The sequence below is a fragment of the Cebus imitator genome, unplaced genomic scaffold (genome assembly GCF_001604975.1).
Source record: "Cebus imitator isolate Cc_AM_T3 unplaced genomic scaffold, Cebus_imitator-1.0 Scaffold436, whole genome shotgun sequence".
Taxonomy (NCBI): Eukaryota; Metazoa; Chordata; class Mammalia; order Primates; family Cebidae; genus Cebus; species Cebus imitator.
Genome location: NW_016107751.1, coordinates 1,456,847 through 1,468,693, shown reverse-complemented (window position 1 = coordinate 1,468,693; position 11,847 = coordinate 1,456,847). Strand labels below are relative to the sequence as shown.

The window sequence follows — 11,847 nt, the reverse complement described above, 5'->3', positions numbered from 1 at the left end:
ATTTTTCTTGTGTAATAAATTGCTCTATGCTACATGTTCTTTGCTGTGTGTCTCTTGCTTACTTTTAAACTAAGAAGAACCAAGGTATCACAACAGCCATCAAAAATTTGATTATAAGTAGCTATGAAGCAAATCAGGAAAGAACAAAAACAGTAGCATACACAATATATAAATGCAAATATCGTGTGCCTGAAAATTATTAAAAAGTTTGTTACTGCTGGCGCTTAGGATTTGATGCAGTGAATTGAATTGGTCTAAAAGGAAATGAAGGTGAGAATAGGAAATGTTTAATTGCTTTAAATGCAATTCAATCCAATGAGAGAAGGTGAATAATATGTACTGAGAACTTAACTCCATGCAAGGCACCATGTTAGTTTTGTTCCACATGTTATTTGATTTTTTCCTTGCTATCCTATTTCATTTTCATTGCACAGATAAGCAGGTTAAAGCACAGGATATTATACAATTTTTCTAAGGCTACATAGTCCAGAGGAAACAGAATGTTCCCTCTGTTCCACAACACTGCCTTAGCTGGGTTTTGCCATAGGGATTAGTTAGAATCAAAATAAATTAAGAACGAATACCTGACTCCAGAGCATCAATTCTGGATCAAAAACACCAGCATCACCTGAAAACATTCTAAATATGTACATTCTTGTACCCATCTGATATGGTTTGGCTCTGTGACCACACCCAAATCTCATGTTGAATTGTAATCCCCACATGTTGGAGAAGCCTCATGGGAGATGATTGAATCATGGGGCGATGATTCAAGAACAACTCCCCCTGTAGTTCTTGTGAAAATGAATGTGCTCTAGTAGTTTAAAATTGTGTAGCACTTCCCCTTTATCTTTCTTCCTCCTTCTCTGCCTTGTAAAGAAGGTGCTTCTTCCCCTTTGCCCTTCTGCCATAATTGTTAAGTTTCCTGAGGGCTCCCCAACCATGCTTCCTGTCCAGCTGGGGGATCTGTGCTTCAGTTAAACCTCTTTTCTTCATAAATTTCCCAGTCTCAGTCAGTTCTTCACAGCAGTATGAGAATGGACTAATACACCATCTCTAACCTAATGAATCAGAAACTATTTTTGTGGGGCCCAATAGTCTGTTAGAACAAGTGCAAGTGATTCTAATGCAGGCTACAATTTGAGAATACTGAATTAGAGGGGGAAATGCAGGTAATTAAAGAAAACATCTCAAGTGGATTTTACCCCAGTTTTCAACTCTACTATTGTACTAGATAAGTGTTAAAGATATATATCACCTACAGCATTGTGTCATAAGGGAAAACAAGGGACTACCATAGAAGACTGCTTCCTAAACTTAAATATGCATATAAATCATTACCTGAGGATCTTTTAAAAATGCAGATTTTAATTCCGTAAGTCCAGCAAGAGTCTTGAGAGTCTATAACAAGATCCTTGATGACTCTGATGCTGATCCTTTGAATTAAGTAAATATGGGGCATAAAAATGTGTTCTAGATACAAAAAGCTTTTTTTGGCTTTTAAGTTGATGGATAAAATTATATTGTGGAATAGCTAAATCTACCTAATTAATATATGTATTACCTCACAGTGATATTCTGTGGCAAGCATGTTTAATATCTAGTTTTTTAGCATTTTTCAGAAATACAGTAATTAACCATATTAACCATAATCACCATGTGGTATAATAGATTTCTTGAATTTGTTCATTCTGTCCAACAAGTTTTGTATCCTTTCGTTAACATGTCCCCAAACCCCTCCCTCCATTTCTCCAGTCCCAAGTAACCACTGTTATATTCTCTACTTCAATGAGATCGACTTTTTCAGATTCCATCAGTGAGATCATGAGGTATTTCTCTTTCTGCGCCTGGCTTATTTCACTTAAAGTAATGTTTTCTAGGTTCATCCATGTTGTTGCAAATGACAAGATTGCCTTAATTTTTATTGCTCAGTAGTATTCCATTGCATATATACATCGCATTTTCTTTATTATCTGATGATGGATACTTAATTTCTTTCCATATATTATCTATTGTGAATAATGTTGCAATTAGCAAGGGAGTGTGAATATCTCCTCCACATACTGATTTAATTTTATGTTTACCAAGTGGTGAGATTCCTGGATAATGTAGTAATTCTATTTTTATTTTTTGAGGACCCTTCATATTTTCTTTATTTTAGTTTAGTTTAAGTTCCTGGATACAAGTACAGAATGTGTAGACTTGTTAAATAGGTTTATGTGTGCCATGGTGGTTTGCTGCACCTATCAACCCATCATCTGGTTTTAAGCCCTGCATGTATTAGCTATTTGTCCTAATGCTCTCCCTCCCCTCACCTACCACCCTGACTGGCCCCAGTTTGTGTTGTTCCCCTCCCTGGGTCCATATGTTCTCATTGTTCAACTCCCACTTATAAGTGAGAACATGTGGTGTTTAGTTTTCTGTTCCTGTGTTAGTGTGCTAAGCATGATGGCTTCCAGGTTCATCCGTGTTGCTGCAAAGGACCTGAATTCATTCCTTTTTATGGCTACATACTATTCCATGGTGTATATGTACCACATTTTCTTTATCCAGCCTATTATTGATGAGCATTTCGGTTGGTTCTATGTGTTAGCTACTGTAAATAGTGCTGCAATAAACATATGTATTCATGTGTCTTTATAGCAGAAGGATTTATATTCCCTTGGGTATATATGCAGTAATGGGATTGCTGAGTAAAACGGTATTTCTGGTTCTAGATCCTTGAGGAATTGCCACACTGTCTTCCACAATGGTTGAACTAATTTACATACCTACCAACAGTGTTAAAGCATTACTGTTTCTCCACAGCCTCATCAGCATTTATTGTTTCTTGACTTTTAATAATCACCATTCTGACTGGTGTGAGATGGTACCTTATTGAGGTTTTAATTTGATTTCTTTAATGACCAGTAATGTTGAGATTTTTTAATAGGTGTTTTGGTAGCATAAATATCTTTTGTCTTTAGTTTAAGTTCCTAGATACAAGAACAGAACGTGTAGGCTTGTTAAATAGGTTTATATGTGCCGTGGTGGTTTGCTGCACCTATCATGCCATCATCTAGGTTTTAAGCCGTGCATGTATTAGCTAGTTGTCGTTTTGAGAAGCGTCTGTTTTTGAGAAGTGTCTGTTTGTCTTCTTTTGAGAATGGTCTGTTTATATTCTTTGCCACTGTTTGACGGGGTTGTATTTTTCTTGTAATTTGTTTAAGTCCCTTGTAATTTTGGATATGAGATCATTGTAGGATGGATAGATTGCAAAAATGTTCTCCCATTCTGTAGGTTGCCTGTTTACCCTGCTGATAGTTTCTTTTCCTATGTAGAAGCTCTTTCAGTTTAATTAGATCCAATTTGTTAATATTGGCTTTTGTTGCCATTGCTTCTGGTGTTTTCATCATGAAGTCTTTACCCATGCCTATGACTTGAATGGCATTGCCTAGGTTTTCTTCTAGGGTTTTTATGGTTTTGGGTTTTACATTTAAGTCTTTAATCCATCTTGAGTTAACTTTTGAATAAGGTGTAAGGAAAGGGTTCAGTTTCAGTTTCCTGCATATGGTTACCCAGCTTGCCCAGCACTATTTGTTAAATAGGAAACCCCTTACCCATTGCTTGTTTTTATCAAGTTTTAAAAATGTGGTGTTATTTCTGAGGTCTCTGTTTCGTTCTATTGATCTATATGTATGTTTGGTACCAGTATCATCCTGTTTTGGTTACTGTAGCCTTGTAGTATAGTTTGAAGTCAGGTAGCATGATACCTCTAGCTTTGTTCGTTTTGCTTAGGGTTGTCTTGGCTATATGGGCTCTTTTCTGATTCCATATGAAATTTAAAGAAGATTTTTCTAATTCTGTGAAGAATGCCAATTGTAGCTTGATGGTAATAGCATTGAATCTATAAATTACTTTGAGCTGTATGGCCATTTCCATGATACTGATTCTTCCAATTCATGGAGATGGAATGTTTTTATCTCATTTGTTTGTGTCCTATTTCCCTGAGCAGTGGTTTGTAGTTTTCCTTGAAGAGGTTCTTCATATCCCTTGTAAGTTATATTCCTAGGTATTTTATTCTCTTTGTAGCAATTGTGAATGAGAGTTTGCTCATGATTTTGTTCTGTTTGTCTATTACTAGTGTAAACAAATGCTTGTGATTTTTTCTTCGTTGATTTTGTATCCTGAGACTTTGCTGAAGCTGCTTATCGGCTGAAGGAGTTTTTGGACTGAGACGATGGGGCTTTCTAAATACACAATCATGTCATCTACAAACAGAGACAATTTGACTTCCTCTCTTCCTATCTGAACACCCTTTCTTTCTCTTTCCTCATTGTCCTGTCCAAAACTTCCAATACAATGTTGAATAGGAGTGGTGAGAGAGTGCATTCCTGTCTTGTGTTGGTTTTCAAAGGGAATGCTTCCAGATTTTGTCCACTCAATATGATATTGGCTGTGAGTTTGTCATAAATGGCTCTTATTATTTTGAGATATGTTCCATCAATACCTAGTTTATTGAGTGTTTTTAGCACAAAGGGGTGTGGAAATTTATTGAAGGCCTTTTCTGCATTTATTGAGATGATAATGTGGTTTTTGTCATTGGTTCTGTTTATGTGATGAATTACATTTATTGCATATATTGCATATGTGGAACCAGCCTTGCAACCCAGGGATGAAGCCAACTTGATTGTGGTGGATAAGCTTTTTGATGTGTTTCTGGATTCGGTTTGTCAGTATTTTGGGGATTTTTGCCTGCGTGTGTCTTTTAAGTGGGGCATTTAATCCATTTACATTTAAGGTTAATATTGTTTTGTGTGAATTGATCCTGTCATCATGATGCTAGCTGGTTATTTTACACATTAGTTGATACAGTTTCTTCATAATGTTGTTGGTCTTTATATTCTGATATGTTTTTGCAATGGCTGCTACCATTTTTTTCTTTCCATATTTAGTGCTTCCTTCAGGAGTTCTTGCAAGGCAGGCCTGCTCAGCATCTGCTTGTCTGGAAAGGATTTTATTTCTCCTTCACTTATGAAGCTTAGTTTCCTTGATATAAAATTCTGGGTTGAAAATTCTTTAAGAATGCTGAATATTGGCCCCCACTCTCTTCTGGCTTGTAGGGTTTCTGCTGAGAGGTCCACTGTTAGTCTGATGGACTTCCCTTGGTAAGTAAGTGACCTGGCTTTTTTCTCTGGCTGCCTTTAACACTTTTTCTTTCATTTAAACCTTGGAGAATCTGATGAGTATAGGTCTTGGAGTTGATCTTCTCATTGAGTATCTTAATGGTGTTCTCTGTATTTTCTGAGTTAGTATGTTGGCCTGTCTTTCTAGGCACTAAATATTCAATACTTAAAGGAATACAGCAGATAAGGAATGAAGCCTCTGAAATAGTAATCATGAATTTATATATGGCAGATCTTACTTTTACTGGTGTGTTCTCTTGCATGCTTCTGGTTCAGGACCCTCTTGATTTGAGATATGAATTTTATTGAGTATCCAAACTTGTCCTGAGCGCAAAACTGTTTCACCTTTTAAAAAATACCTATTTTGTACCTAGTCTTGAGCACTCTCCAGATAGAAATGACCATAGTTACCATAGGGTGGTCAGTGCAAAGAACTTTGCATAACTTGTAACATGCATCCTGATAATCAAGGTTTAGATGAGGAAGTTTTAGAAGTGTGTGTGTGTGTGTGTGTGTGTGTGTGTGTGTGTGTGTGTGCCAGTTTTCCACTTACAAGCTCCCAAAAGCAGGCACAAAACAGAATGGAAATTTTCCCTGCCCTGATTATATGGGGCAGGCTTTACCTTACAGAGGCAGGAGAGAAGAATTGGACATATTCTTTACTGAACTTATTGGGACTACTGTGCTAGTCCTGATGTTTTATAATACTGGCATTTAATTATTGGAGAGATTCGATTCTTGATTGATGATTTAGTATTTGTGAATTGTGAAAGTTTAGAGTGTTGCTGTGTAGAAAATGTTAGCCGAACAAGTTTATTACTGTGTTAAAGGGGGACACTCTTATACTGTTCTGTCTAAATTATTGAGAGGTTTTAACAGGAAGATATTTTGAGTTTTATTGAAGGTCGTTTCTATATTTATTGAGATAATCGTGTGGTTTTTGTCATTGGTGCTGCTTCTGTTACATTTATTGATTTGCATATGTTGAACCAGCCTTGCATCCCAGGCATTAATCCAAATTCATGATCCCCTGGATTTGCTGACAGAAGAGGTACTGTATATATGAGAGCATTTACTGAACGTATAAGTAAACACTGCTGAAATCTATAGCAAAATTAAAAGTTATCAGTGTTCTGAAGATTTCCTCAACTTCTCTTTTGATACCAATGTCAAAAAATCTAAAATGACATTTCACGTTCTGAAGAGATATAAAATAAAAACCTGTGAAAAGCCATCACCTCAAGGTCAAGAGTTATCTGAATCACTGACATTGAGCAAAGCAAATTTTCCAGGTTGGTTTCATTCCATTCTCCCCATCTCCTTCAGGTACTCCAGTCAATTGTAGGTTCGGTCTTTTTACATAGTCCCATATTCCTCGGAGGTTTTCTTTGTACCTTTTCATTCTTTTTTCTCTAATTTTGTCTGCATGCCTTATTTCAGCAAGGTGGTCTTCAAACTCTGATATCCTTTCTTCCACTTAGTTGATTCAGTTGTTGATACTTAGGTATGCTTCACGAAGTTCTCATGCTGTGTTTCTCAGCTCCATTAGGTCATTTATGTTCTCTCTGAACTGGTTATTCTTGTTAGCAGCCCCTGCAACATTTTATCAGGGTTCTTAGCTTCTTGCATTGGGTTAGAACATGCTCCTTTAGCTCAGTAGAGTTTGTTATTACCCATCTTCTGAAGCCACTTCTGTCAATTCACCCATCTCATCCTCCGTCCAGTTCTGCACCCTTGCTGGAGAGGCATTGCAATCATTAGAAGGAGAAGAGGCACTCTGGCCTTTGGGTTTTCAGTATTTTTTACTGATTCTATCTCATCTTCATAAGTTTGTCTAGTTTTGATCTCTGAGTCTGCTGAACCTTGGATGGGGTTTTTGTGGAGACTTTTGTTGTCGATGACGCCGTTGTTGCTTTCTGTTTGTTTGTTTCAATGGTCATGTCCTTCTTCTGTAGGGCTGCTGTGGTTTGCTGGGGGTTCACTTCAGGCCCTATTCATCTGGTTTCCTCCTGTGCCTGGAGCTGTCACTCAAGGAGGCTGGAGAACAGCAAAGATGGGTGCCTGTTTCTTCTTCTGGGATCTCTGACCTTGAGGGGCACTGACCTAATGCCAGTAGGAATGCTCCTGTACAGGGTGTCTGACAAGCCCTGTTTGAGGGTCTCACCCAATGGAAAGCAGGATCCACTTAACAAAGCACTTTGACTGTCTTTTAGTGAAGGGGGTGTGCTTCACTTGGAGGAAACTCACTCATCTGGGCTGTCCCAATTCCTCAAAACTAGCAGGAGAAAAGACTAAGTCTGCTGATCTACAGAGACTGTGGTCACCCTTCCTCCTAGCTCAGGCCCAGCGAGTCAGAGATCTGTCCTGGAGCCCCTGGCTCGAGTTGTTGGAGTTCCTGCAGGGAGGCCTCATTCAGTGAGGAGGGATGGGTCAGGGTCAGGCCTGAAGAAGCACTCTGGCTGCAGTCTACCATAGCCAGTGTGTTGGGCTGTGGAGGATACCTCTTGGGGCAAAGCCATTCAGCCTCTCTGGCTCAAGCAGGTGAAAAGCACAGCCTGGAGCTATAGAGATGACTGCCGTAGTGCAGCTGTGGTGCTTGATGTCTGTCCACCTGGGAATTCAGCAGGCTTAAGCAGATTCTAGCTGAGAGGCTGTTGAGAATCTGCATAGCTCTGTGGTTGGGACCCTAGGCCCCAGTGGTGTGGGTTTACTAGTGGGAGCTTCCGATCTATGGGTTGCACAGTTCCATGGAAAAAACACAGTTTCCCAGGCTGGATAGCATTCACTTGCTGCCTCCCTTGGCTGGGGGTTTGGGGCTCTCCTGCTCTGTGTGACTCTCAGGTGGGCCACTGCACCATACTGTTCTTCCTTCCTCTTCATGGGTCACTCTAGCTGCCTAGTCAGTTCTGATGAGAGAACCTGGATACCTCAGTTGCTCGTGTAGGGTTCGCATGATATTATGGCTCTTTTTGATGGGAGCCTCAGATCTCCACTGCTTCTACTTGACCATCTTGGCCCCTCCCCCATATTGTTTTCTACAGTCTGTTTTGTGCTTCTGTAACAGAATACCTGAGAGGTTCTTAATAAAGAACAGAGATTTCTTTCTTAAAGTTCTGGAGGCTGGGAAGTCGAAGGTTGAGGGGACCACATCTGGCCATGACCTTCTTGCTGAGCATCTCAAGGTGGAAGGCAGAAGGGCAAGAGAGCACATGAAAGTATGAGAGAAATGGAGGGCTTAACTAGCTTTCCTTGTTGTTGTTTTTTTGGTTTTTTTTGTTTGCTTTGTTTTGTTTTTGTTTGTTTTTTTCTGGTTTATTATATACACACAAATTTCACAGTTTTTTTTTTTAAAGAAGTCTGTACAATTGACAATACAAACTAGCTACAATCTGCTAGCTACATATTAGGACATTAACATAGCCCATGATTTCTGCCCTAAAACAGGCAATTGTGCTACTCCAACTCTCTGAGAGAGATTTTCCAGCTCATGTCAAGTGGCCCAGGTATCTCCTCTTCTGTAGCTTCCACTTCCAGAACTGGGCTCGCAAGCCCAAGCTCTATCTTGTTTACTTTTAGGTTCAGCTCAAAAAGAGTACTCTGAGGCTTTACTTTTTCATCTTCATATCTGCTTCAATGGCACAGCGGCGTCCCCTGGTTCCCCCATCAAAGAGAGAGAGAAGGAAGGCAGGATAGCCCCTTGGGACACTGTCCTTCTCTGAAGCATCCTGTTTACGGGTAGAATCTCTTCCTCGAAGACTTTTAGCACTGATCCCAGACTCAGATGTTTGCATAATCAACTGTGTGGCCAAGAATTGCTGGATCTCCTCCAAGACATCTCGCTGCATCTCCACTGTCATGTGATAGACATCATGGTCTGAGCTATTGTACATTACAGCATTCTGAAACATGAGCATAATGTCACGCTGAAATTCAGCTGTGCTTTGGATCAGTCCATTTTCTATGTTTTTCTTAATAGTTGACAAATCCATCGGCCTCTGCACAATGCTGTGTTAGCTAGGTGCTATGTCATCTGTAACAGGCTGCAGGAAGACGTTGGCATACCTATGATTAGCTGCAGCTCTCCATACAAGCATGATGGCTTTCTTCCAAATTTTCTCTGCCTGCATAGCTTCCTGATCCTCGCTACAGACAGAGAACTGGGAAGAAGCAGGGCTGCTGGGGATGGAGTCTGCCAGTGTGTGTGTGACTGCAGTGTAGCATTGTGTATGCTGAAGCCATCATCACTCTCGCTCACAGGAGGTTCATTATCCATTTCTGACAAATAGCCTTCTCCTTGATCCTCTTCCTTAGGCTCCTCTAGGCTGGTCGCATCACTGATACCATCTTCCTCCTCATCCTCACCTGCAGCATCCTTTATCTGGCTTCCAAAAATAGTCCCTGATTCTTCTTTCAATGAGTCTGACATTTCAAACTTGTGCTGAGTCTCTGCCTCTAAAGGATCTTCAATGGGATTTGAGCCACGTGATGGAGACAACATGATTTCAGGGGATGCCTCTGTCTTCACAGTTATAAGTGGGGTCTCATTACCTTTCCCAATGGCAACATCTGCTTCAATAATCTCTCCAACTGCAGTACTTCCTGGTTCCTCGCCTAAGTCCTGACTCCTGAGTTCTGGTGGCTCCATACTTGTGGCCAGAACAACTTCAGCTACTATTTCAGCCCCTGAAATGCCTGGCTCTGGTTCTGCAGGTTCCACTTTGATCTCTGCACTGGGATCCCTGATGTCCACCAGTTCATGTATTCCCTTGTTTTCCGTTTCCTCAAAGTGCATTCTCTCTTGCTTGACCGTCATTTCTGGTGCAGGGAGAGGTACTGGCTTGTCCCTCTCCTGCTGGATAGGATGCTCCCAGGGGCCAGGCAGGGGCTGAGGATCATCATTCTCTTCACAAAATGAGAGTGCTGCTTCCACTGCTGCCACATCCAGCACTTCAGGATGATCATCCACCTTGTCCTCAATGATGGCAATGATGTCTCCAACAGTCTCAAAATCCAGCTCTTCACCTGTGTAAGATACAACAATATCTATCTTCTCAGCTAGATCTAATTCTTCCTTCCCATCTATGCTGGGAGACTTTGATCCTCCAGGGGCCTCTGCTACCCCTGATCAAAAACATTCTTCTTTGATAGAATTGATGATCATGGATATTTCACTGCTGTCCATGGAAACAGTCACAGTATGTGGATCCCCCACAGCCTCCATGGGAACACAGTTATCGGGTTGACTCACTGGAGCTACACTTTCAGTAGTGGAGACAGCCGGAGCAGAAGATGGTGCCGGCAGCACAGGCATCATGACAATGGTAGCCTGGGATACAGACTCTACAGGGGTGGCACAAGTTTAACCGGAGGCTCACTGGCAACAGTGGTGAAAGAAGCACGAGGTGTGGTGAGCTGTGTAGGACCAGCTTCTAAAAGCCAGGAAAGAATGGGAGCACCCGAGGCAGCAGGGGAGGCTGCAACAGTATTGGGAGTTTGCTGTATCTCCCCACTATGTATCATGGGAAGGATCCCGCCTACCTCCAGGAGGACACCTGTACAGTTCAGGTGGTCAGGAGCCACAGCCATTTCATTCTCATTGACCAGTCTGGGGCTAGTAGGCAGGAGGCTGCCCTTCTTCAAGAGCTCTGACAGCAGAGGGGAGGGGGGTGGAGTTGTTTCCTGTCCAAGCATCTTTTTCTGGGGTGAATCATCTGTTACTGGGGTCATGTGGGCTTCTAAGGGTGCAGAGCCTGGAGGAAGGGTGTCAGGAATCCCAGGAAACGAGGTGACTGGGGCACTCGGCAAAGTCCCGGGGGTTACCCCAGAGGTAGCCTCTTCCATAGTGGTTGGAGTCAATTCTCCAAGTGGATAATCACCTCCTGGGGAGGCAGAATCTGTAGGAGAGCAAACCATCACAGTGGGTAGCCTCCTGGGGGGGGTGCTGTTTTACTGCTTGACAAGCCTGATATGCAGCATCTGTAGCCTTCCTCTTTACTTTAGCCTCCTCTTCTTCCAATTTTTTTTTCATTGCAATGTCATTGCAAAGCTCATCCAGTCTGCTGTCCATGTGTCCAGCTTGAATTAGTTCTGCATCTTTTTAGCCGTCTATATCTCTCCTGGGTTTCCTTTATCACTTTCTTTAGTTCCTCAACTTGCTCAGCAGTCAGTTTCCAAACAATGACATCTTCAACAGTTTCCACCACTTCTCCCTTTTCACCTCGTGTCCATTTTGGGGTCTCAGTGGTCTCTAAAAGCTCTGAGTATTGGGAAGCACATGTTTTTGAGAGAACCAGTCTGGAGGGCGGCCAGGTTCTGCAAAGGGCTTGATTACTCTGCTAACTGACACCCAGTTTTGATCTCCACTTCTCATGACAGAAGATGCTAAACACAGCTTCTCCCGGATGGACCATGGCTCTATGGGGCCAGTACTCACCAGCTTGTGTTTTCCCGTTCCCGTCGCCATCTTGGCCCTGAAGTCTGTTTTCCTTGTTTTAATGGCTGTACACTCTCACAGCAGTGTGTAAGTTTCCCTTTCATTCATAGCCTCACCAACACTTGCTATCTTTTGTCTTTTGGATAACAGTCATTCTAACAGGTACAGGATTCTATTAAAGTCTTCAGGGTGAGGCTGCCTGAGACTTGGGGACTCAGTCCCTGCCTCAAGTTGGCCAGCATTGGAGGC

The 11,847-nt window shown here is 41.6% G+C and overlaps 1 pseudogene across 1 annotated transcript; it reads right to left on the bottom strand.

The window, feature by feature from the left end:
- Positions 1-8,475: 8,475 nt before the first annotated feature.
- Positions 8,476-11,638, bottom strand: LOC108290520 (annotated as a pseudogene). Its single transcript, XR_001819604.2, has one exon. The product of XR_001819604.2 is annotated as a bromodomain-containing protein 8-like (transcript).
- Between the last annotated feature and the right edge of the window lie 209 nt (positions 11,639-11,847).